The sequence below is a fragment of the Protopterus annectens genome, chromosome 9.part0 (genome assembly GCF_019279795.1).
Source record: "Protopterus annectens isolate FY-2018-M chromosome 9.part0, PAN1.0, whole genome shotgun sequence".
Classification (NCBI taxonomy): domain Eukaryota; kingdom Metazoa; phylum Chordata; order Ceratodontiformes; family Protopteridae; genus Protopterus; species Protopterus annectens.
Window position 1 is genome coordinate 1,312,273,651 of NC_056743.1, and position 22,535 is coordinate 1,312,296,185.

Here is a 22,535-nt window from a genome sequence, read left to right on the forward strand (position 1 = left end):
TTACTTATCATTTCTTCCTTCTGTTAGCAATTTCCTTTTTAACCTACATGTCATTAGTAAGATTTCCTTAATTTCTTATATTCCCTACATCCTCTGTTTTCCAAGTGTTCCCAATACACATAACTCCCATGTTTCCTTTACCTCTCTGTTGTACAGCTGCTCCATTTTACTTTCATTGTCTGCCATTCCTCCTGCACCATTTTATATCTGCACCACATATGTATATTATCTACATCTTTCTCTACACATCTCTAACACTGTGGACTTTCCCACTAGCCCACCTCTCACAATATCTTTGAGAATTTCGTATCACTGGACCTGACACGTTGTACAACATAACCATCACTCTTGCTTCTTACTACTTCTCACCATTGCCTCACGTCTTGCTTACCTTTATCTGTCTCTCCCTATGTTTGCTGAAGCTTATTGTGTTCTTCTCCTCCCACAAATCTATGTATATCTGTCCCATTCTTCCTTTTTCTTTACCACCCCAGACAGTTCCCTTTACTCTGCCTCCTTTATTTTATTTGTCTCCATCCTTCTTCCTCTCATACTACAACTACTGCCCTAATTACTGTAATTTACACTAGCCAACCCCACCATCAAACCAGAAGTCTTCTTCTCCTACTCATAGAACATATGTTGCCTTCTCTACCCTTTCTTTGTATCTGCTGTGCATATCTCATACTTTTTTATTCATTCTTTCAAGACACTCTTACTCAGCATGTGACTAATTCTTATCCATTTCTTCTCCTTCACTGTCACCCCCTCTTTCACAAATGTTCTTATTCCTGTATCTGTTGTTCTCACTATTTCTCTGAAAATGTTAGCTAATTGTGGATTGTCATTAGCAAGCACCATGATCAAACACAAGACTAATCTTACCTGTACCTAGTACCAGAGTACTTTGGGCCAACCTTCAATGACCTACTTTTAGTCTTGCCATCACATTTAAGGTTATATGTTGCAGACTTCATAGTCAACAAAGGTACTGAACTGTCTGATCATCTCTTTTTGGTGGGGAGTGGGACTAAATGGTTAATGTGGAGGCTAATCAGACCTAGAAAACACAAGTACATTGTGAGGGGTCCTGGGTGTGTCCAGTGTATGATTCGTTGTAGAATGAGTTCAATTCTCAATTAAAGTAGAGCTTCTCACCTATCCGAAAGAAGGTATGGAACACAGAGTCTGAATGGACCATGTTCAGACCTTTAGGTCTTGAGACAGTGGCAATGGCTAAAAGGTGGTTGGTGAATGTCATGGTGGTAACCCTCAGACCCCCATTGGTAGGTCCCAGCAGTGAGGAAAGCTATCTAGTTTAAAGAAACAAACCTTACATGTAATGCTTGTAGAATTTCCCACTGTTTTACTGATAGATGCTGACAGGCCAAGAACACAGCTGCTACAGCAGTTGCTAAAGCAAAAGCCCATTTATTAGTGGAGGCTTCAATAGCATATAGAATGACTTTTAGGTAGCCTCAAATAGGTTCTAACAAATCAACTTTAGACAGAGCTGGAGGGGTGGAGGGTGGAAACTGTTAATGTTGCTTTAAAGGTGAGGATATTGTTGTGAGGTTGATAGAATACTCTGAAGAACTCCTGAACATGGTGACCACTATCTCATTTTAGGAGGCAAGGCAAAAATCAAATGTTGGAACTGGATCATTTTGTATAGATCATAGGATCATAGGAAGTTACTAGGCTATTGGCCCTGAGGCCCGTACAAGCCTAGCCAAGAATTTAGCCCATGTTCCAACAAGTCAGCACCCTATGCCACTGTTCAGCAGGGACACAGGTGGAATTCCATGAGTATATTTTCTGTTCCCTATCTAGTTATCCAGGTTGCTCTTAAAAGGGTTAATGAGGTACTCTGCTTGATGTGGAGAGGGAGTCTATTCCACAAGAGGGGGAGACTCTGGGACACAAATCTGTCCTGCCAGTAAGTCCTATTGATGTCATAGACCAGGTTGAGGTCGCGCATGTGGGGTACTTGAATGAAGCTTGACTTGCGGATATTCAGCAGTCCTATCAAGGCAGCGTGTAAGATTGCTTTACATGCCAGACAGCGATCACCTCTGAGGAGTCTGAAGGAGACTGAGTAGAGGGATAGGATCTTTAGCCTATCTGTGTAGGGTAGATGTTTGAGGCCCTGGATTCTCCTGGTGAGGAACCTATGTGTCCTTTCCAGCTGTTGCATGTGCTTTGTGAGGTACATGCCAAAAGGGGCATTGTACTTAATAATGGGTTTTATAAGGGAAGAATACAGGGATGTTAAGACCACCTTATCCCTGGATGAGATACCCTTACTTATGAGGTGGGCCATGTAGAAAGCTTTCTATACAATGGAGCCAATATTGTGGCCAAAAATCAATTTGCTATCAACCCGGGTGCCCAAATTCCTCACGATTGATTGCGTGCTTTGGACCTTATTATCAATCTGATAATTTGTGGGGAAGTCACTCTCCCCAAAGGGGACGATGATATATTTTTTGGAATTCAATTTGAGGCCATGTTTCTGGCACCAGTCATTTATTTGGGTGAGACTATCTTGGAGGATATTGACATCACTAGGGGAATTGATGACAGCACCTGGCCTGCAGTCATCTGCAAACTTGGTCAGCCATAGCCCACTGATTTTTGCCTACAGCTCAGAAAAGTATATCCCAAACATCAGAGGCCCCAAGACCAATCCCTGGGGTACACCACATTTTTTCCTTTTATTATAGAGTTTTTTTATTGCAAATGTCCACTAGACAGGTTTATTCTTCCTTGAAGAGGATGATTTCATCCTGTCAGGAATTCCTGATTTCCTGCAGCTATATAAATGCTCATATAATACTTTAGTGTAGGTTTGGACATATGTGCCAGTTCCTATGGAGGGGGAGGGGGCTGTGAATTTGTTTATACCTTCCCTCAGGAGGTTGTAATCAGTTTTGGAAAAGTTTTTTTGTTTGACCCTAGCTGGGGGGGGGGGGGGTTTGGGGGAGATGGTGACTTTGAAAGTGACAACTTTGTGGTTGGATCTTACCAGAGATGATGACACTGTAGGGATGCTGCAGTGGTTACTCATGTTAGTTAATACCAAGTCCAAGATACTTTCACCTCTTGTGGGGGTGTCCACCCACTGGTCCAAGGCATTTGCATTCACAAAATCAAGGAATCTCTGGACATTTGTGTTTTGGCATGTTAACTTCTTCCAATCTATGGTTGCATAGTTAAAGTTGCCCAGGATCAGGTTGAATCTTGATAGATTCGAAGAGGTCAAGATAGGTGGTGTGGGCATCTTAAGTCAAAGTTGGAGGCCTATAGATAGCTATGATTTGAATGGGGGTCTTGTCAATTGTTAACTGCACCTGGAATGTTTCCTGTGCATCATAATGTTTGACCAGCCTACAGGTGTGTATGTCTTTTATATATATTGCATCTCCACCTCCTTTTGCTTTGCTGCCCTTGGTTTGAGGTCTGAATGTATGATAGGATGAGTAACCTGGTATGGCTGGGGTGCCCTCTGCAGCTTTGAACCAGGTTCTGTGACTGTACAAATGTCAGCATCTTCCAGGGTTACGAATGCTTGCAATGAGTGCAGTTTAGCAGCATGACCTTTAATTTACATTTTGATGAAATTTTCATGTTGGTAGTTTTAACCTCATGGCATTACCTAAAAAAGGCACTATGGAGGAGGCAAGAGCCTTTGCCAGGACCTTGAAGCCCAAGGAGACAGATACAGGCCATCTCTGGCAAAGTATCGTGGCTTGTCAATCATGTCATCCCAGGCTGTCAGGCACTGGATCCCCCTGGAATGACACCAGAAACTAAGCCAATTGTTAAAGTCAATCATTTCTGTTTGTATTGAGATATCATTCTGGGTGATGGTAGAATGCTGCTTAAGACTAGGAATATACCTGCTTGGGACACATATTCAGCGAGCTTGCTTATGTGTCTCTTCATATAGTCCAGGGAGGTATGTCTCAAGTCATTCACGCTGACATGGACTATGACATAGTAATAACAGTACATGTTGAGGGACTTGAGTGCAAGGGTGATATGGTGGATTCTGGCACCCAGCAAATAACTAACTGTGACTTTCTTCTTATCCAGCCTGGTGAGGGGCAAATCTGTGTGTCTCACAATGTAGTCTCCTATGACTAATATGTTGGGTGTATGTTTAGGCCTTAGTGGCTGTGAGACATAGGTGTGTGGACTATGTGTGATGTGTGGTGTGGTGGACAGTGGAGTTTGCATGTGTTATTGACTCGGAAGTCTCTTTTGTTCGGTATATTTTTGTTGAGGGCCTCTGAATATGTGGGGGTTTGTTTTGTAGGTGTGGGTGCTGTTTGAGGTGTGGTGTTCATGTTTGAGGTGTGGTGTTCATGTTTTTCTAAGTGCCAGATATATCAGCTTGTGGATAAGAAAGCAATTACACCAGATGCTTGATGTAAATGCAGCTCTCCCAAATTGTGTTTTTAGTGTTAGTAGTAGATGGTTGTCCGTGTACATGAGGCAGTTGCTAAACTGTCTTGGGATGCCCATAGCAACCAGACTGACAGGAGAAAACGTAGGAACTTGTCCATCTATATTTGTCAGAAACTGAGAGAGAGATACCAGCAAGAGCTAAGAGGGTAAAGGGTGGAAGGTCTAATAGTAGTACTACTAGGTAATTACACAAGTGCTACTAAGGAAAAATTTGCAGCTGGAATACCTCAGAAAGAGTTAAAAACTGTGCACCTGAAGCTCTGGATGCAGCATACCTGTATCTAGAGTATGCTACTGAATTTTAAGGTTAAGAACTCAGTAAGAAAAAACTCACAATGAAGCACAGATTAATTGCATATAGTCAAAAGAATAGAACTCGCAGTATGAAAAAATACAGTTAAACAGCAACAAAATGCATGTAAAATGCAGTTAAACAGTAATGAATTGCAGTAGATAGCAATGAAATGTAGTTAATCAGCAAATTGCTTTAAAACAGTAGCTCACAATCACAACAGTAAAAGACAGCTTAAATAAAGCAGCAATTCAGTAGAATCAGTTTAATAAGGCTACCAACAAGCAGTAATAAATGTGGCAAACTAAATGCAGTTGAACTCCTAAGCACAACCAGCAAAATGAAGTAGGAAGAGGCACAGTTTCTTTTTTTTTGTTTGTTTTTGTAGCAGAAAGTGAGGAGACAGAAGATAATTCAAGGTTTAGAAGCTAAAGAGGTGGGCCTTAACAACTTATCTCACTGTACACAGTAGAATGAGCTGCTGTAATGGGACTGGGGAGAGTGTCCAATATCAATTTTATACTAGAGGCAGCTGCGGTGGTGGTGCTGCGGTAGCATTGTCGCCTCACAGTAAGACGTTGTCCTGTTCGATTCTCAGCTCGAGCGTCTTCTGTGTGGAGACATGTGTGAATGGGCATACCTTCATTGAAGGTTGTGTGTCAGGGCCAGCGACTCGGCACGTAATCATTAGCGGACTGGAGTTCCGCTGTGGCGACCCCTAACCGGGAAAAGCCGAAAGACACAACAACAACAACAACAACTAGAGGCAGGCGACTCAAAGCCACCAAGCTTTAATACCACAACAGCAGCTGGGCAGGTGGACAGGATACACAAGATCAGAACAGAGGTAAGGACCGAATTCACTAAATCTAAAAAAAAAAAACAGTTGCACAGTTTAAACAGATATGCAGCAAATGTTTTTAGTAAATCAGAAGTGCAGAAAACAGTTAAAATAATCACTTATCTTTTCCAATCTCACAGCAGAGCAATGGTAGAAGGCCTATTTTACTGCAGCTTTGAGCAAACAAGTATACACTGGTTTAAACACTGGCTATTTAAGACAGAGAAACAAAAAACAGCCAAATTGTCCAATAAAAAAACATAGCCTTGCAGTAATGCCTCTAACTAGATCAGACCAGACTGAATTCCCCTGCCATGAAGAAACAGCTTGGCCTCTCTAGACAAAATATTTTACAATAAGCTCCAAAGGTCACAAACAGTAATATATATTTAGCTATATGTTAGTGTTTTTTTAAAGTACAGCAACAAGCAAAAAGAACAGAACAAACAAATAAAAAGGAGGCAAAGATCAAAATTGAGGTAAGAACTGAATTCATTAAGTCTTAAAAACAGTTGCTCAGTTTAAACAGCTATGCAACAAATGTTTTTAGTAAATCAGAAGTGCAGAGAAGCACTCATCTTTTCCAATCTTATAGCAGAGCAATGGCAGAAGGCCTATCTCACTGCAGCTTTGAGCAAAAAAGATGAGTTTGAAATAACAATTAAATAATTTTGAGGTACCGAAGTTGCAGGAGTGGATAAGCTCTTGCTAGAATAAGTAAAGTTGATTAATTTTGTTGGAGTGTCATGGTTTCTGATAAGACTCAAAGTCTGCAAAACCTGCAAACAATGTTGGTGACACCCTGCTGTGTGAGGAAGGTAAACCTATATTTTTCTTGTCTGTAAGTTGCTTAAACTGTTTTACCTGCTCAATTTTGTTTTCTGTTCCGAGTGACGCCACCGGGTGCATCTGCAGTTAACTCCTACTGACGCCTCTAGATGTCAAATATTGCTTGTTCATATTTGCATCAGTAATTTCAAAAGAATGCTATATACAAGATTTTAGAAGATTTCATCTTAAAGCTTACACAATAGCAAACCCAACTGCATTAATATTTGACTTCTGTCTGGTGCAGGCAAATAGACATTAAACTGTTGTTTTTTATGATATTATTTATATAGATATAATTTTATTTTTTTTTAAATGTCTCAACAACCAAGTAACACAGACAGAACTTATCTTCACATGAAAGGTCACAGCTAGATTAATAAAATGTTGCTGACAGTATGTGTGTAATTTGAATGGTTGTTGAAATATTGTAAGCTGTTTTCAAAACATTACAAATGTAATAGTTACTGTTTACTGTGACCTATAACATTTGGTTTAAGACTTAGAACCTAAAGAATACTACCACTATAAAATAGTTTGTGGTGAAGAGTTTGCCATTTATACTTATTTCATAACCCCTGTAGTTCCAGAGATATGAACATTTCTTTGAAATGTGTGGACATAATTTGATTCTGTCAAAAGGTTTACGCTCTACCCAATGGAAGTTACGGGCAAACTTCCTGAACTCCATTGGAGTGAATGAGTTAAGAAATCTGCTCGGCCTGATTTTTTTGTTCTATATGGGAGATAGGCACTTAGATTATCTAGACTACAATTTTCACGTTTTTCTCATTGGTTTCTTGTTTCCTGAGTGATACTTAAATACACAAATAAGTTCTGTGTTTTAGTTTTTTCTGAGAAGACTCAAATCCTGCAAAACCTACAAGCTCTGTTGATGACTCCTTGCTAGTCATTTTTACTAGCCACCATCCCATTCCTTGATCTGATTTTAAACTTGATGATTTTAAGCTGCTCATCTTTACTGTAAATTGAGCTTTATAAGCTCCTCCCTTTCTACACTGCTGATTATATGTAGAATTATTTACTTGCCTTGCTGATGTAGAATTATTTACTTGCCTTTCCTTGTGCTTATTTTGAAAAAAAAGAGCATTTTCCTCTCATTGTCTGCTTTACGGATTTCCTTGCTCTGAATTCATTATCTAGCTAGCTGTTGGATAAAATAGTCTATGTTTGCACCTTAGCAAGTACTTTTCTGTGTTTTACATCAAGAGGTCAGTGGATTTTCTATCCAGTGGCATTGGGTGGTAGCTTGGTCTATATAGGTGGTTGGGGAAACATACTAGAGATCCTGCATGTAGTTGTTTTATTGGCTGGAGGTCCTATTAATCAGCATATCTTGTTTTTAGTGCCTTTATAAATTCTGTACAATTGAGTGGCTTTTGACTCATTTCTGCAAAGAAAAGTACTTTTGTTGAATAATCACACTTTTAAAATCTGTTTAGTAGACTGCTGTATCTGTATCTCTAAGTTTGTGCTTTTACATTAGGAGGACTGGGATTATTCATCTAGTGCTAGTAGGTATTTACCTGGTCTGTCTGAGCTGGGAAGCACACAAAAGGGCTCTAAGTGTAGTCATTGTATTGACCAGAGGTCTCGGTCAGTTTTCTGTATTTCCAGTGCTTTTATCATTTCGGCACATTTGCACAGATCTGCTCGTTGTCCCAGTGTCCTGAACAGATGGAAACACCTTACCTTATTATAGCACCATGGACTATTGCTGCTCAGAGAGCATCTGATTTGGTGCTGGGCAATATTACCAGTTGGGTAAGCTGCAGATTGCACCAAGTAAGAACCCTTCCCTCATCAGATTACAAACACATTCCACTCCTCTCCTTTCAGGTACACATTAGGGCCTGCAACCATGGATGAACACTTTCCCACTATCTCTGCATCCAGCTTGGGGGGCATAGGTATCCTGAGGCAATGTAGCAATTACCTTATGTACATTGACAGTCAATTAATTCTCAGACAGACAAATACAGTATGTGAGATGTAGTTATACATTGACATTGGAGACAAGACTCACATACAGACACAAAAAGCAACAGACAGGTTGTCAGCAACTCAAACACATCACTCCCTTTACCCACAAAGGACCACACACACACACACACACACACACACACACACACACACACACACACACACACACACACACACACACACACACACACACACACAGATTCACATATGCAGAGGTGCTCACATGTAACATACCCAAACCTCAAAGGCCCCTCAGGTGCAGCCCTCAGAAACTCTGCATGTACACAAACAAGACAATTCCCATCACATCACAAAGCTATATCTCAGATACCAAGCCCATGAGGCAAAACACTCCACAACCCAATATGCTTCTCATGGGAGATTCCATTGTGAGACACACTGATGTCCCTCTTACAAGGCTGGATAAAGGGACTGTTTCAATTAGTTGCCTATCAGGGACCAGGATTTACCAGATCATGCAAGCACTCAGGCCATTTGCCCCTAACTACCAGTATGACTCAGTCATATTTCATGTGGATGTGAATGACCTGAAATGTACCTCCTTGGAATATGAAAAGAGACATGATTGAGCTCTCAGAATATGTGTCACAGGCAGGTATGAACCTAGCATTGAGCAGCATTCTACCATCTCCAAGGTTGACGCCACAATAACAGCAGAAATGATTGACTGTAACAATTGGTTTAGATACCGGTGTCATTCCAAAGGGATCCAAAATTTGTCAGCCTAGGAAGACATGGTCGATAGACCTCTCTGCTTTGCCAGGAATGGTCTTTACCTGTCACCTCTAGGCTTTCGCATATTGGCCAAAACATTATCCATCCAATAGTTCCATTTTTAGGCATTGCCAAACAGACAAACCTTCCAACATAACAAAAACTACTCAGGACAAGCTAAAGGTGTTACTGCTTTACTAGAAAGGCTCAACCAGACTCTGCTACACTTTGCTGTGAGGGAAAGGTTAGTTTGCTTTTTATTTGTTGTATTTTGTATTACTTTATTGCCTTTTTCTATTTTGAATACTGTGAATTGTTTTCTTTACCTTGTGTTTTATTTGTATTCTGCTATTAACTGCGTATTAAAACTTGGAAAGAGACCACAGCTCTGTCTTTTGTGAGTCAGGCAGAATTTTCTTTCCCACCCTCCCACCCGGTTACTGTTATGTTCTTAAACACCACTGTGTTTCTAGTTGCCTGCCCCTTATGTTAATTTGACCATATATCTCATTTCCTCTCTGCTTTTACTAGCTTTTGTGAGTAAGCGCAAAATTATCATTTTGTGAAATCACTCCCCTTCAACTATTTAAATTTATTGGCCATCCTACTGTATTCCATAGTACCAGAATACAAAAGTGACCACCCCCTTTCAATCTATCTTGCTGTTTTAAAAATAGTGACTCTCCACTAAAACTTAACTTTTTAGACAGGTAAATCTTAAGTTACCTACTTTCACATCTAACTCCTCTAGTGCACACTGCAGTGTTTATGATAAACCATTTTTTTTCATCTTACCTTTAAGCATCTCTGTGACTAGCACTTGCTCTAAAACCTGCTGGAAAGCACTAGGAAGCCTTAAACTGTTACAAGCACTCAACTCTCCTTGTTAATAAGGAGAAATGAATCATAGGTACTAAACAGCCTAAAATTGCAAAGTACCTTGCTAAGGTAAGGAAAAACAGCTCTTGTACTTTACAAAAAAAAGCACTAAACCAGGCATGTCCAAGGGTCAGCTTCTGGTGATTTCTCCTGTCCACCTGGTGAATCTGGGCATACTGGGGTAATGCAGCAATTGCCTCATGTACACAGACAACCCTTTTCTCCTGCCAGCCAACACTACAACCTGTTTGAGATGCACTTACATAGCCAAACTGGAAGCAAAGGTCTCTCCACCCAAGATTGTGCTAGACAGTCAAGAGGAGAAGGTTAACACCCACACTACATCTCAAGCAACACATAGCCCTTCTAAACCCACACCACCAACACCCTCACATAGCAACACTAAACCCTCATATGTGGAGGCCCTTAACAGTAACCTGCCCAAGTAATAAGGACCTCCAAAGCTGAAATGCAAACAAACACCAATCACAACCAAAGTGTCAAATAGCTCACAACACCAGTGTGCCAGCCAACAACAGCTCCTAAGGCAAGACAACATACTCAACACTTTAGCTATAGGTGACTCTATAGTCAGGCACACTGATGTCCCACTCACCAGGCTGAACAAAGAGAAAATGACAGCCAGATGCCTGTCAGGTGCCAGGATCCGCCACATAATGCATGCACTCAAGTCACTCCACAACAAGTACAAATATGACTCTGTCATTGTCCATGTTGGAGTGAATGACTTCAGACATACCTCCCTGGACTACATGAAAAGAGACATGGAAGAGCTCTTAGATCATGTGGCCCAAGCAGGTATGACTCTAGCCTTGAGTAGCATCTTGTCTTCGCCCAGAATGATACCATAGTATAAGGACAAAATGATTGACTTCAACAATTGGCTAAGCTTCTGGTGTCATTCAAAGGGGATCCAGTATCTGTCTGCCTGGGACGACATGATCGACAGACCACGATGCTTTGCCATAGATGGTCTGGATCTGTCACCCCTGGGATTCAGGTTACTGGCTGAGGCTCTTGCCACTCCTATAGTGCCTTTTTTAGGTAAAGTTCAAATTACAAAATCACCACCATAACACGTACAGGCATGCAAAATCTGAAGGTAATGCTACTCAATGCTAGAAGTCTAAATCTCAAAATGCACTCTCTCGAGGCACTCCTTAAAATGGAGAACATCAATATCTGTACAGTAACTGAGACCTGGTTCAAGGCTGCAGAGAGCACCCCTGCAATACCAGGCTACAACTCTTACCACACTTTTCGGCCACCAAACCAGGACCGAAACACTAAAGGTGGAGGAGTGTCCATATTCACCAAGGATATACACACCACCAGGCTAGTTGCCCAACACAATGCGTCTGAAATTCTTCAGGTGCAACTAACACTAGGTAAGACTGTAATCCAAATTGTAGCTTTCTACAGATTCCCCAAGATTCTCACTACACCTTTCTAAACATACTGGAAAATATTAAGATACAACCAAACACCCAAATAGTGGGTGATTTCAACTACCCTGCCTTTAACTGGGAAAGCTACTCATGTACCAACACCTTTGCCCAATGTTTCTTGGAATTCATAAATTCCAATGACCTGGATCAACTAATCCATAGTCCCACCAGGGGCTCCAGTATCATAGATCTGGTCATTACCAACATGGGAAATCAATGCTCCACACCTATGGTCGCCCCATCATTGGTCAGGTCTGACCATAAGCTAATCACCTTTGACATCCACATCCCTCCCCCACCCCCCAGTAAGGAAACCGCTGTAAAATCTTCTCCAAAGTCAACTTCATGCTACTCAAGTCAGAAGTGACAAACTTCATGACAACCATGCAGACGGGAACTGAAAGTTTGACTGCTGAATCCTACACTAAAGCACTCTACAAGCACATCTACTCGTGCATGAATTGTGCCATCCCAAATAGAACCAAGATGCTCTCCTCCAAAAGAGGAAGCCAATCTGGTGGTCCCCTGCCATAAACAAACATTACAACAAAAGGAAGAAACTGTTGCAGAAAAGAGGAAAATCCCAGGATGCAAAAAACTCCCTTACCAGCCTCACTAAGAAGCTGAGATCCCTCATAAAATCCTCCAAAGCTAGTTACAAAAATAAAATTGCCAAAGCTTCCAAAGACAAGCACAAGGCATTCTATAGCTATGTCAAGAATCTAAATGGCAATGCTCATATCTGCTCTGATCTACAACAGAATGGCATTAAATATACTGATCCCAAGGATATTGCCAATATCCTGGCAGATCAATTCAATGCCAGTTCACCTCCTCTCACCCCCTAAAGGGCCCTTCCCAATTCCGAAAGATTGCCAAATTCCAGTAAAAACACCCACACAGGTAAAAAACACACTCTTCAAAGCTAAGAATACAGCATCCATGGGACCAGACGACATCCTGGGCTGTGTACTTCATGAACTACAAAATGAACTGGCACCTCACCTAAGTGTCATGTTTAATCATAGCCTCACCTCAGGCTTTGTGCCCACTGAGTGGTGCACAGCTGCAGTTATCCCTCTCCACAAGGAGGGATCCACCTTGGATCCTGGGAACTACTGCCCCATCAGTCTGATGAGCCTGATCTGCAAGGCCATGGAATGCATTATCATGGAACTTATAAACAAAGACATTGGCCACCTTCAAACACTGGACCCCACCCAGTTTGGGTTCATGAAGGGCCGATCTTGTTTCCTGAACCTGATTGACTTCTTCAAATCAGTCACCAGAGCTGTGGACGAGGGTAAGGTGGTCCACGCAACCTATCTGGACATCACCAAGGTCTTCAACACCATCCCCCACTCTGGAATCAAAGATAAACTTACTAAACTGGGCATTAATCCCTATGTCACTCGCTGGGTTGCCAACTGGCTTACTGACCGAACCCACACTGTAAAAGTAGCTGACTCCAAATCCAGCTCCAGACAAGTGACAAGTTAAGTACCTCAGGGTTCAGTCCTGCGATCGCTCTTGTTTGGCATCTACTTTTCTTAAGTACAGGTCAACACTAAGGGACTCTGGCTAACAAAGTTCACAGATGACTGCAAACTGGGAGCCATTACTGAATCCCCAAATGATGTGGATATTCCACAAAAGGGCCTTACAGAAACAGATGATTGGTGCCAGAGCCATGGGCTCAAGCTCAATGCCAAGAAATGTATAGTTATCCCCTTTGGGAAAAAAACATGTACCCATGAATTACCACATAGATGGCAATACACTAAACAGTGAAAGTGTGATAAGAGACTTAGGGACACAGGTGGACAGTGGTCTCACCTTCGGAAACCACATTGCCACAACAGTTAGGAAATCCTTCAGTGTGGCACACCTCATCACTAAGGGCTTTTCATCCAGAAAAAAGGAGGTCATTGTTCCACTGTACTCATCCCTCATTAGACCCTTTATAGAATACAACCCCCCATTTGGTATGTACCTCTCAAGACATCTGCAACAACTGGAAAGGCCACATAAATACCTCACTAAAAGAATCACAGACCTAAAGCAGATGCCCTATGCTGACCGTCTAAAAAAACTCCAGCTATACTCTGTCACATATCGTCTAATCAGAAGAAATCTCTGCTTAACATACAAGGCCATGTCAAACCCAAAGCTGTTGGACATGCTACACTTAAAGACATCATAATCCCTCAGAGTCACACGCTCCAGGGATCTAGACTTTATCATCATAATGAACAAAACATGCTGGAGGGATAGGTTCCTGACCCATAGAATCCCCAGACTCTGGAATAGACTGCCCATACATGTTAAGCAGAGCACCTCTTTGGCTCTCTTCAAAAGGAACCTTGACGATTGGCTGAGACATAGAATATTCACCCCCGGGGATCACGTCAGTCACCCTGTTAGACAGGGGTTCAGGGAAGTAAATATTGTGGGAAGAAATAGCCAGGGAATTGTTATGGCTAGGCTTGTATAGGCCCTAGGCCCAATAGCCTAGTACCAACCTATGAACCTATGAAACTATGTTAGGAGCCTCAACAGAAAGTGTACTTCTTGGAAGCTCTCCTTAGGAGAATGCTAACATCTGTGCAGTTACTGAAACATGGTTTAGAGCAACGGAAAGCACCCCATCAGTGCATGGTTATAATGCCTTTCATACATTCTGACCACCTACTGAACATAAAAAAGCAAATGTAGAGGTGTATCTATTAACATAAAGGATAAGCACAACTCAAGGCTGGTCAAACAATATGATATGTTTGAGGTACCCCATGTCCAACTAACCATGGGAAAAATCCATTACCATATTCTTGCTACCTACAAGCCCCCCACTATGAACCAGGAAACCCATACATCATACCTGAAGTTAATAGAATCATTCACCATCCATCCTAATACCATATTCGTGGGTGACGTTTAACTACCCCTCCATTAATTAGGAAGCTTACCCAACCACTAACAAACAGGCCTAAATATTTCTCGACATTGTAAATTCAAATGCCCTGGATCAGCTAGTCTGCACTCCCACTAGGGGAACAAATATGGGAGATCTGGTTCTCACAAATATGGGAGAGTAGTGCACCCCCTTTTAATGTTATGTCCTCACTGGTAAGATCAGATCACAAAGAGGTCTCCCTTTGAAATAAAGGTAAAAATAGTCCCCTCACCTAACCGCAAACATTTTAAGAACTTCTCTAAGGTAAATTACTCCCTATTAAGGGGCAGCATAGCTAATTTCCAAGCTCCCTCAAATCCAAAAAAATACAGAACCCTATGTAGAGGCATACACAAAAGCGTTGTATGACCATATAAACAACTGCATAGACATGGCAGTACCAGTCTGAAATAAACCCAGGTCAAATTACAAAAACAAGCCACCCCGGTAGGTTGCAGATATTGGTAAGTTGTACAACAAAAGAAAGAAAATCCTGTTGAGAACTAAGAGGGAATGTGCACAGCAGAGCAATAAGTCGCTCATTAGTCTAATCAAGTGAACCAGGGAACTAGTCCATTCTCTAAAAGCAGACCTTCAGATAAAAATATCCTCCAAAGCTAAGGATAACCATAAGGCATTTTTCAGTTATGTCCTCAATCTTGACTAGGCACTTACAGCAGCTGGAGCGATCTCAGAGGTTCCTCACAAAGACAATACAGGGTGTAAACAACATGAACTGTGTGGATAGACTAAAAGCCCTATCCCTTTACATTGTCTTCTACGGACTATTGAGTTATGCCTGACCTACAAGGCACTCACAAATCCAGCCCTGATGGAGCTGCTACACATCTGCAAGTCAAACAGCACAAGAGTCAACCAATCTAGGCATCTAAACTTAATCAATGACTCAAACAAAACATGCTGAAGAGGCAAATGTCTCAGAGATTTCCCCCTCTTTAGAACAGGCGTCTTATTCACATTAAACAGAACCCTTCCCTTGCCCTCTTCAAATGAAGTTTGGATCAATTGATGGGGAATCACAAATTCACACCCGGGGTAGTGTCTATGTCCTTTATGGACAGGGACAATGAGTAATATACTCAATGCACAGGCACAAATCCATGCCATTCTGTTGCCCCTAGGAGCCATATATTGGGTAAAATCTAGTTTTACTGGCTTGGCTTGTAAGGGGCCTAAAGCTCTTAGCCTAGTAATCTACAAATCAATGAACCTAAAAACTTTTCAGAAATGGACAGGAAATGAGGACAGTAGCTCTGGATTGGCAAATTAGGTGGTGGTCCGTCCTGCAAAAAGATGGACAAAATCCTGAATTTTAGCCACAAGTGCATTATGGACTCAGCCTCTTTGAGAAAATAAACTCCATTTGATAGCTGAGCTTCTAACTCAAGAGGAATAATTCAGATTCTATCTTAGCTGTGATACAACGGATCCACTCTTGTTGTTGCCAGAATGTCCAAGAGGTAATCAGATTCTGTCAATGTGTTCTGCAAGTGTTTCTTGGACTTAGAGAAGACATATGTCTGTGTACCCCAAAATGTGTTGTGGAAGGTGCTACAACAGTACAGGGTTACAGAGTCAGTGCTGCATGTCATTGGGTACCCTGTATTTACAAAGCAAAGATGTATCCACGTTCTCAGTTATGTTCTGAATGCATTCTAGTTGGGCATATAATTCCACCCAGGTTAAAGTTTGCCTCCCCTTCTGTTATTTGGATGGCATAGCCAAAGTATGGACAGGATCCATTTTGTGGATGTGAAAGCATGAGATGTTGAGATGTATCTTTGTTGATTTTGGATGATTTTTTTCCAGTTGGTGTATAGTGACTGTGATCTTCAGTATGCACTAGAATGGGACACAGCTGGGAGTAAAGTGTTGGGGCAAAAAGCATCACATTCAAATCAAAAGTCATGGTTCTGTCCCCAAAAAGAGTGAATTGCTGCCTATAGGTGAGAGAGGAGTGCAGATCCCAGGTTAGAGTAGTTTAAGTATAGTGGCTATATAATAATCATCAACATAAATTAACACTTGAAATTCACTATATCAGCTGCAAACGGAGCATTCATATAAAAAAAAAAAGAAGTATATGACATAAAAAAATAGTTTTTTCATGGGTAGAGGCCCCTCTGCACCTCACACCCTACAAATATAATCAGAGATTACACAACGGTGAGGAAACTGAAAAATCCCCTTATGCCACTGTCACTTGATTTGTGGCAAATATCATTTATGTGTATTTGTATTTGTTTGTCAGGATAGTCCAGATTGGCAATGAACTCCTTTTCAAGTGGAGAGATTGTATCTCTCAGCTTTCTGAGCAAGGTTTGATAAGCCTGCAGGATGAGCAGGGAATTCTTACTAGTGGCAGGGGTAGGGATGTCTAGTCTGCTCTGTTCGTCTATGACCCTTATTAGGTTAAGTGATTTAGAAGAACAGATAGAATAATGGATGGATGAAAAGATTTATACATAACTGGATGAAAGGATTAATTGGTTTTCCATATACAATTTTCTCTATATAGCATCATGAAAAAATTAAATAATATCAGAAAATCCGATATAAAATGTTTCTACTTCAAAAGCATACAAGTCTTTGGTGTTCAGGCTATTATTTAATATAAAATATTTAAGGGATATCGTTCCCAAAGCATTTTATGTATATTTTAATATACATAAAGTAAGTACAGAACATGATAAAACAGTATGTGATGTGCAAAAGTAGATAGTACCACATTCCTAGGACGTATACCGCACTTACACTTTGACCTCATGTTTTACAACATCCACTAGAATGTGATAACTACTTGAACTATGCAGGGATCTTTATGCTACAGTGCCAAGTTTGATTTCTTCAGGTAGAAGTCATTGAGCAAATGTTTTAAGTCATTTCAACTTTCTTGTAACATCATAGTTCAGTTACACACACACACACACACACACACACACACACACACACACACACACACACACACGTACACACAATTGTTCCTGTTTCCATCTATGTGTGCTGCCATGAAGTTGTCACATGCCTGCTGTCATTGGAGTATTCCCTAGTGTCTACAGGTGCAATTCTCAGTGTGTGATTGTAGTACTAGTGACAAAACGAGTGTTAAAAGTCATATGGGGCACAGCTCTCCCTCATACTGTGGTATACAGAGCAGCATCAAAACTTTGCACTTCTGTCTTTGAATTTCATCCCATTCTGTCTGTGATGCATATTTATTCCATACTTTGGACTTTCTCTGCATTTTGGATCTCTCTAAATCCAGCTGCTTGTCATCAACATTTGCATTTGCAAAGAGCAAACAGGAGGTCGAGGTTATAAATGAAGGTCATAAATGAAGATCTAAGAGGCATCAACATAAAGCAGTAAAACTTTAATAAGTCAAGCAGGCAAATAAGCAGCAGATTTTAACAAACTGAAAACCATTAATGAGGTAGAGTCCAATACACAGTACATACATTTTTATATAAACATACTACCTATTGTCACATTTGTCTCAATCCCACAAAATAACTGTAAAACCATTTTAGATGCGTTTTGGACAGCTATAAATCTGTCCATAGATTTTCATGCTAATTGCTTTGTGTAGGCTTCTCCTCTTCTCTGCCATTGTTTTCTTCCATATCTTTAGTAAAGTGCATGTTAGTTTAGCTCGGACAGAAGCTAATAATGATTTTAGCAGGAACCGCATTGGAAGTTATAATTTTGAATGAGCTGTACAGCCTGAAATAGAAACATGAGGACATTATTTCAATGCATGTTATTCACACCACTGTTCTCACCTACTATAGAGTTACATAAGGACTAAGAGTTTTAAAAGCTTACTCTAAGTATCATGTATATTTTTTGAAATAAGACCTGCCCAGAAAGTAGCATTGTTACAGGAATGTCTCATTACGCTGGCTCGTGGGGGAGGCTTTCTGAATCGCTTTATTTTTATACAGCTGTGAAGTGTACCCCCCGGTGATACATAAAGTAGCCACTCAAAGGCACTGGAATACTGCACTCAGGGCATGCCTTAAGCCAACTGGCACCCTATGCAAAAAGGCTTCATAGCACCTCTTCCACAGCCCCTCCCCTCTCCATATGCAGATTACCTGCCCCCCCCCCCTATCCTGGTCTACCCAAACCATCCAGATTACTTTTTTCCTTTTTCTCATACTTTGCCATGCTCTTCATTTTTCCTGCACTTATTCATTAAAAAAAATAATTAACTCAACAATTAACTCAACAAACAACCATCTCAAGAAACAAATAATATTCACAAATATTCACAATACATGATACAGATATAAGAAGCAAAACATAAATTCATGCTATAATTTAAAGGGATACCCCACTGGGTTTACTAAAAACTATGTGAAATGTTGACTTTCTACAACTTACAACTATAAATGAATTACAGTGCATATAAGCTTTCATAATAATACATTTCATATAGACATGAAATAATTCCGTTATAGCTAGATCTTAACATTTAATGCCTGCAACTTAACACTTTCTTCAAAATAATAAAGGCCTCTATATGTTAATAGAGTGCCTGTCCATATCTAGGTGTACCAGCTGCTTCTATGTGAGTCAGACCTATTATGAAAGACTTTCAAACATAACAGACACAATATCTGAAGGATGGGCATTTGTTTTCAGAACTTCCTTCTTTTCCCTATCTGATATTTTTGACAAGAGGAATCCTTTACGAATAAGACAGATACGCATTTTTTTTGTTTTCAGGGAAAAGAATATATATATATATATATATATATATATATATATATATATATATATATATATATTTATATATAGGTCTACTTCAAAAAATCAAAGTAACGGAATATCAAAGATGGATACATTGAGAAAACATTGATGAATCTTCACATCATCAAACATCCGTAACAGTGAAAACTAAGGCCAGGAAAAGAACCACTTGGCCACCATGGTGAACTTTGCCCTTTCCCTACTTTAGTGCAGTTTTGGAGTTGGTATATTTAGTTAGGGGGGTGTGGGGGATCTGGCCCCCACTTTGGAGTGTTTTACTTGCTTCTTTGTTTGTTTTTTTGTTCCAGTGACCAAGTGGTTCTTATCCTGTGGATAGCTATCAGAGTTCCGTGTATTCAATGTTTTAAAGTTTCGCCGATGTCATCACAATAAATCCATCTTCGCTATTCTGGTACTTCTATCTTTTGAAGTAGATACATATCTCCTCTCTCTCTCTCTCTCTCTCCATATATATATATATATATATATATATATATATATATATATATATATGTATATATGCTCATACTATGGCAAATAGATGTAAAGACCAAAAATTTGTGGGGGGGGGGGGGTTGGCATAATGGCTAAGGTGTTTACCTCTTAGACTCGAAGTACAGGGTTTGATTCTCACCTTTGAAAGGGAAACTGACTAGGCTTGAAATGGCTCACAATAGCAGCTAGCCTAATACTTACTTATAAGTATATATGCATACATATGTATGCACGACTCCATTGGTGTACATGATTGCTGAGCATGAATATAAAGCCTACCCAAAAAACTACCTTTGTAAGCAGTATGGAAATATCAAAAATTGAGAGTATCCATTCTCCATAAGCAAAACGTATGTGAGCATTCCCATATCTCCTGAAATGCAGTTGGATTATCTAATCTGCATCCATAACAATAATGAAATCTTAGTCTTGATGTAGTGCCAAAGTAGGAATCTTTGGTTTTCATTAAGTTTGTTACTTTTGGATATTTTTCTCCATACTTTTGATAATAGTCTGGATCACGGTGGAGAAGGAATTCATTTTTGATAAGATTACCCACCAAAATAATAATAATAATAATAATAACCAAACATAATTTCTGTTTTCAGTTAATTAAAACAATGACAGCTATTATTATACTATTATTTTTCTTTTCTGGCTTAAGGTGCTGATAATGAATTAAATGCGCCAACATTTGTGATACGGTATTATGACAGTTTAAAATAAAGGCATTTATTATATTATACTAGAAACACAAAAATTGTGCACAAATGCCCTTTAGATTGAAGGACTTGCTATTATTGTTATCAGATGTGTGCCATCTGTGGAACCTGTATGATTTCGGGCAGTTGGCGAAGACCATTAAGGCTTAGAGCTGTGGTTACATTTACAGAGCTTAATTCCCTCAGTCCTCATTTTCCTACTCCGTGACCTTGAGCAAGTCAGTTAAGCAGACAATGCTTGGGGTCAACTGGGAATGTAGTCTAGCCTCCTCAATGTTATACCAGACTGTAACCTAATAACAACTTATGAGCATATTATTTGTTTAGTAGAGATAGGTTAGTCAGACATAGCTTAGCACAGTTAATTCTGCTTCATGGAGACTATTGGTGAAGGCTTTCCCCTCCAGCTCCAGAGCAGAGAATCTGGGGCAAAGTCTCTGGAAAAAAAAAAAAACAGAACCAGCACAGAGGTAAACCACTGGAATGCAACAACAATCCAAGTAATAAACAAACATAAAGAAACACCGACAGTACCACAGCTAGTAGATTTATTTAAGTAGAACAGTACAAACAGTACACAGGTTAGTGCTTTCAGGGGATATTATATATATATATAATTTTTTTTTTTTAACAATTTCATAATTTTATACTTATGCATGTCTATATGCTGGTAAGTATATTTTAGCATTCATTTATATATTTTTCACTATTTATATTATGCCTATATACTCTTAGCAAGGCGCATGCATTAGCACACGTACTCATTGGTATCAAGTCAGATGTATTTTATATATATATATTTTTTATATATATAGTTTATATATTTTTCTATGCACGTTTTAACAGAATTATTACCTTGGATAAGGAATGTGTGATATATGATATTCTTATTGCATTATTTAGTTTTATATTTTTTATTCTGCATTGGCAACTGTGTTTCTCTTTAATTAACAGTGATTAGGGTAATTGCCTGCATCATCATGTGACTGTTTCAAGTATTTAAGGAAGTGTGGAATTTCAACAGTTGTCTGATGAAGGGGTTGATCCCTGAAAGCACTAACCTGTGTACTGTTTGTACTGTTCTACTTAAATAAATCTCCTAGCTGTGGTACTGTCGGTGTTTCTTTACGTTTGTAGTTCCTTATTTTCCACTGACAGTTTTGTGCCTAGAGAGGACTCTACATCCAAGTAATAAACAAAGCAGTTCCAAATGACAGACAAGCAGAGTCAGTGGAAAGCAGGTTTTATTAAGAATCCACAAGGCTTTTGGGAAAAGTCCCTTTATCAGTGTGTATAGCAATGTTAAAACCAGTAACTCTTTTACACATTTCAAAAAATGAACTTGAATTGAACTAATAAGGAATATTCTTTGTATCAATGTATGGCAATATGAGATAATCCAGTACTGAATCAATTTAATGCGTTTTCCTAAATGAATACAGCAAATCAACAACCGTATGATTGTAATTTTAATGAGCAAATTTGTAATCTTGAAAGAAAAATGCAATCATTCAAGAAGCTCCAATGGCAGTGGTGTTTCCATATTCATAAAGGATGCACACACCTCCAGACTGGTCGCCCGACATAATGCATCAGAGTTACTTCAGGTGCAGCTAACATTGGGTAAGATAGCGATTCAGGGTATAGCCTGTTATAGGTCCCCAACCATGTCCCAAGACTCACACTCCACATTCCTAAGCACCCTGGAGAATATTAGGGTCCAGCCTAACACTTTCATACTAGTCAACTTCAACTACCCCTCCATTAACTGGGAAAACTTCTCATGTATCAATACACTTGCCCAACGTTTCCTGGAATTCATTAACTCCAATACCCTGGACCAGCTCGTTATTACCCCCACTAGAGGTAGCAACATCCTTGACCTGGTCATTACTAACATGGGCAACTGTTGCTCTACACCAATAGTTAACTCCTCCCTGGTTAGATCCGACCACAAACTAATCACCTTGAAAATCCACATCCCTTCCACCCCACCCCCCGCAAAGGTAACCACCATGAAAAACTTATCCAAAGCTAACTTTGGGCTCCTAAAAACAGAGGTGGCTAA

At 40.0% G+C, this 22,535-nt stretch overlaps 1 protein-coding gene across 3 annotated transcripts in view; it reads right to left on the reverse strand.

Annotated features, from left to right (window-relative positions):
- LOC122812034 (prosaposin-like) overlaps window positions 1–22,535 on the reverse strand; it is a 225,816-nt gene that overhangs the window by 22,909 nt on the left and 180,372 nt on the right. The window contains exon 8 of one of the 3 annotated variants that reach the window (XM_044084277.1): window positions 17,854–18,218. The exons of the other annotated variants lie outside the window; for them this stretch is intronic. The gene's annotated coding sequence lies outside the window, so the exon portion shown is untranslated. Of the gene's footprint in view, window positions 1–17,853; window positions 18,219–22,535 lie in introns of those variants that run through there. 3 annotated transcript variants of the gene reach the window in all.